This window comes from Neopsephotus bourkii, unplaced genomic scaffold, assembly GCF_033783945.1.
Source record: "Neopsephotus bourkii isolate Nb327-2 ecotype Australia unplaced genomic scaffold, CSIRO-AGI_Nbou_v1 NB_1551, whole genome shotgun sequence".
Lineage (NCBI taxonomy): Eukaryota > Metazoa > Chordata > Aves > Psittaciformes > Psittacidae > Neopsephotus > Neopsephotus bourkii.
In genome coordinates this window covers 307,733-313,333 of record NW_026902027.1, presented here as the reverse complement: position 1 = coordinate 313,333, position 5,601 = coordinate 307,733, and positions in this window count along the sequence as shown.

Below are 5,601 nucleotides of genomic sequence, written 5' to 3'. Positions count from 1 at the left end.
TTCATAGTTAAGCCAGATAATCTCCCTGAAAGAAGTACAGAACTTCTTGTAGCCTGCATTTTATGTACATATTTTTTTCCTGGATAACTAAATATCGTCACATTAAAAGCTCTCTCCTGACACTGACTAAAGTTATCTCATGTTTTTCCCAGTATACCATAGAACTGCTGCATGGCTTGCTTAAGGCTGGTTTCACACACTTACTGCTTCCAACGTAATTGGACAATAGGCGAGTCAAAGCTAAAATCTTGGCAATGTACTGTGGGTGTTGTGTCCTCAGCAGAGTGTTTCTCAGAGCAGATCAACTTGTGTTGATCTCTGTGACGCTGTAACATATACCATAGTCACAGCGTGTGCTTATTAAGTGTGTGATACAGGCACTGTGTCTGTCTAAATGGGCAAGTCAGCAATGCATTCACTCTTTTCTGCCTTGAGAATACATAGCTAGGAATAGAATTATTTGCCTGATTGGTATGAGGAGCATTAGGCAGGAGACATGATCAGCAAAAACTTTCATTTGCTGAAAATCCTGACTCCTTGCATTCTCTAGAATCAGGCATCTCCAAAACAACAACAGCTAAAAAAAAAAAAAAAAAATAAACAACAAACTACAGCAATAAATACCAGCAAAACAACTGTAATTAATGATGGCAATCCCCACAGACAATGTCTGAAAGCTTTTAAAGCAGTCTAGTTACTGCCCCAGTCTTGTCAGAAGTCCGATGTTTCCTATATGTGACTAGAAACCAATGGGCATTAGGAAGCCATTTTCATCAGAATGACTGTGTCTCTGTTAACCCACAAAGAGGGAAAAAATCAGACAGAGAATTAAAAAGATTGCCTGAACCTTCAAGACCATCCAGCTGACTTCTATGATGTTATGTCCTGATGCAGATTTTATCTCTACAGAGTCCAAATGTTAGTGTTCTTTCTCCTTTGTAGTTTGGAGTTCACACTTAGATCATTTTCTATTTGCAACCTGCCACTCAATAGATTGGATCAAGGAGTCTTTGTTTTTTCTGATTTTATTTAATCAGCTGAAGAAATTGTAAACATGTCAGTTTCACAAGTTAAAAATACAACAACAGCACTTAAAAAAAAGTAACTATGGCACTAGAAACAGGTTTTCTTTTAACTGAGGCAGCCTTGGTGCTTTCTACAGAGCCCCAAGCAGCACGCATGTTAGTCACGTGTTCCTCTTTCACAGCACTAGTTTTACAACAGAAAGGCACCCTTACAAAGCACTAAAAAGCATGCATCTTCTTACTTACTATTTCCTGTTTACTACTTTGTAACACAAAATGCCTGTGCAATGATATTAAGGAATTAAAGATGTGCCAGAAGCTGGGGTTCAGAAATAAATGTCAACCCTAAAGTTAGTCCTCTAAACTGTTAGAATTGGTGAATCAAAAAGGCACAGTGGAGGAGCAAAGTTTCTCACGCAACAATGTGTAAACAACCCCTATGCCTGTGGCTGGGGACACCTGTGAGGCATATGACAAGCAAACATGGGCTTACCTGCCCCTGTTTCAAGATCACAATCCTACCTGCTACAGTATTACCTCTTTTCTTTTTCAATTTGTTGGTCCTTTGCTTTCTTGTAATTAAGTGACACAAAGTCCTTATTCTCTGTTTATAGAGAATCATAGCAATAATGGTCGTGAAAAATTTGACAGTAGAAATAAACTTCAGCCTCTGGCATCAGTATGACAGATGACTGTATTCATGTCAGAGTGCCATTCCTGGCTCTTCTCTGTTATCTTTTTGCAGTGTATGTCTTTCACTGCACCAGCTCACTTTCCACTGTGCTTTTTATTAAATAAAATCAACAGTTTCAGAATATTCCTTTTCTTCCTTTCCCATAGGTACCCTGTGTGCATCTGTGGGACCTTTGGTTTATTTGGTTTTGGGTGGTTTTGGGTTTGTTTGTTTCTTTTTTATTTTTTAATATCCTTCAGTCAAGCTAGAATAAAACCTGAACAGAAAGAATGTTTGTCAGTGCACATATACTTAACTAGACAAACAAAGTGCTGTTTAGTGATACAACACAATCTTTCTGCGTTTTTGCCAATCCCTGACAGGCACATGAAGACATGTAGACGTGCTTGAACTTGATTCTTTCAGAATACAAAAGACCAGTCATTATTCCTATGATGCTGACTTCTCCTTACTGCTCTTTCTAAAATGGTTTCATGATGTACACAATTAATGTACATTTCTGTCAAATAAGTGAGGAAGGAGAAAGAAACAGAAATTCAACAGAAGGCTGTACTGAATTTATTTTCCTGGTATTCTCTCTTAGAAAGATATGATATTTAACAGTATCTTTTTCTTTACTAAAGGATAATTAATCTACATAGAAAAAAACCATTGGAATATCGAATCAAAAGAGTGTAAAATGAGCAGCAGACAATTGAAAAATCAAGCTAATAAAACATCCTCCTGTGACTGAAAAAATAACCCCAGACATTAACATAACCATTCATCTTTTCTGTGTGAAAGTTTGTAAAGGGAGGAGAAAATGATACCACATGTATCCACATTATCATGATGATAGAAATAATAATGAAAATGAAAATCATTGCGAACTGTGCAATCTCATTCGTGGCCTGCATGCCTTAATTCAAACCATCACCATTTTGGTTGTACAACTGTACCTCAATCTCTGTTCAAGCAGACAGAAAGTGACGCTGGAAACACAGTAAGTTTTTTGTGGGTTTTGTGGTTAAAGCCCAGGGAGCAACTCAGAACCACGCAGCCTCTCGCTCACTCCCCAGCTTATTCCTCCACCAGCTCCTGGAGGGATGGGGAAGAGAATCAAAAGAATGTAAGTCCAATTAATTGAGGTAAGAACAGTCCAGTAACTAAGGTATAACACAAAACCACTACTTCTATCACCAATAATAATAATGATAAGGGAAATAACAAGGGAAGAGAATACAACTCCTCACCACCCACCAATTAATACCCAGCCCTACCCGAGAAGTGATCTAGCTCTTCTGGGTAACTGCCCCCAGTTTATAATACTTGTCATGATGTGCTAAGGTATAACACAAAACCACTACTTCTACCACCAATAATAATAATGATAAGGGAAATAACAAGGGAAGAGAATACAGTTGCTTACCACCCACCGAACAATATCCAGCCCAACCTGAGCAGTGATCTGGGCCTTCTGGATAACTCCCCTAAGTTTCTATACTGGGCATGACATGCTGTGGTATGGAATACCCCTTTGACTACTTTGGGTCAGATGTCCAGTCTCTGCTTCCTCCCAGCTTCCATTCCTCCCTGGCAGAGCATGAGACACAGGAAGACTTTGGTCAGAGTAAACATTACTTAGCAATGACTAAAAACATCGGTGTTATCAGCGTTGTTCCCAGGCTGAAAGTCGAAAGCACAGCACTGCACCAGCTACTAAAAAGAAAAATGACTGCTACTGCTGAAACCAGGAGAGTATCCACCCTTATGCCATAGCATTCATATCATGCTCATATCCCACATTTTTCAATATACGATCGCTTTTATCTCATATATATATGTGTGTACATACACCCACACACACATGAAGAGAGAAATATCATACCTTAGTCCATGACCAATCTCTATAAACTGCTGAATTTATCCAGTCCATGATGTCGGGCTTCATCTCTTGTAACAGTCTTTCAGGCCGGAGGGAAGGTGTGTATTGTTGGACTGTTGCCAGCTGATGACACTGCCAAACTCATCTGGTCACTGCTGAGATTGTTTGGTTTCATCGAAGTTCATTCTTTGTTTGGGTGATGATCAGAGGGAGGTCAGGGTCAGTCGCTGGTGACCTGAAGACATCTAGTTGGTGGGCTATAAAAGTGCTGCAATAGCAGGCAACAGCATACAGTTGAGTTCATTGGCTGTTTTCCCCTGAAATCAAATCCCCTTGAGGTACACATTGGACTTCCCCATCTTCCTGCATTACCCACCAAGTATATCTGGATCTCCAAGCAAAAGCAATCCCACAAGTGGGTTCACCTTTACCTGAAGCAGGAATAATTCAGACTGTCTTCCCCAGCAAATTCTTTATGCGCACCACAGGAACTTTATCCGCCTCTACAGTATGTAGAAGTTCTGACTGGGGTGGGCCAGCCCTGTTAGCAGATCTGTTAGTGTTGACCACCCAAGGAGAAAAAAAAAAAAAAAATATGTAATTGCTAAATGTATAACTGCTAAACAATTCCAGGCATATAAGATGTTTTAAAGCATCTGCACAGAATTTGGCTCACCATCTCTGGAAGGACGATTTTCAAACATTGGCTCAGGAAATTCCTTAATGTTAATAATGCATCCTCAAAACTCTTACACTTTATTTATTAACACCAATGCAATATCTACCACCAGTGCAGAGTGAGAGGAGCAGATTGATTTCTTAAGACACAATCAGTATGGGAAGGCTCAGATTCAGAAGGCACTGCTGCTTGGCAGGGAGTGTCCAACAGACTCTAGTCCGCACTCAGCCTCTCAGGACACACATGCTTGCTTTGTTTTTTTGACGTTTATACACTGTTAACATAAATAAACCACTGCCAACTGTGCACAAAAGATACCCACAAGCAAAATGGACATGAAGTGTATCACAGAGCAGCAACCCCTTCCTCCCTCCAAAAAAAAAATTACTATGCTATCCTCTAGTCACTAAAGGCCGATAAAATAGACTTTATTTTATAATAAAAGTTTATCCCTGACCTTTGCAAATAAGTGCAATACACAGAAATTCTTTAAACCCCCTGAGTCAGTTATGAACTCCTTGAGCAGAACTGAAGAGCTTTGCCACAGTCAGTGATGCCAGCATTTTCCTTTCTTAGCCCTCTGGGTAAGAGCAAGGGAGAGGGTACAGAGAATTTGGCTGTTCTCCTCTAGTGGCACAACTGGAGACAAGCTTCTTATTTGGCAGTCTATGAATTAAATGTTTCATCTACAGGGGCTCTTGTTCAAGAATTAAAGCCTGCCAAAATGCAGATTCATCTATTTCCAAGGAAATTACAGACTGTTTGTTTCCACACTCGGGACAGGCAGTTCAGATATAAGTAGGATAAAGGGAAGACAGTGCAATCAATGACCTTCCTTCAGCTGGTTACTGTCTGAAATAGCTTAAGTCAGCATGTTGATGACAAAATTAAAAAATGGTTTCCTGCATAATCACACACACCTCGGATCATTAAGACAGCCTTCTTTGACTATAATAAAAAAAGACACTGCATATATTTCAGGTCTTTTTTTTTTTCTCAAGTATGCACTGAAAGAGAAAGTTTGGCCTAAGGAGATGATGCTCTAGCCTGCACATCCTTAGGCTATGTCTTGTTTGCTTTTAAAAAGAGAAGCACTATTCTTCAGAATAGTAGTGACATGGGACTCCCTCTCTGATGATTATAGGGGAGCTTGGGGTGCAGACAGCGGACCCCACAACAACAGAAACCTCTCTTGCAATGAAGTAAGTTTCCCCTCCTCCAATGAATTAAAAGTTTAGCAGGATTGCACAAAAATAGTCCTCAGAGTCCTAATGGGAAAAAGATTAGGAGACAGTTTGCTCTGAGTAGCTTGCAGGGTTCTTGTTTGGTTTCATTATCA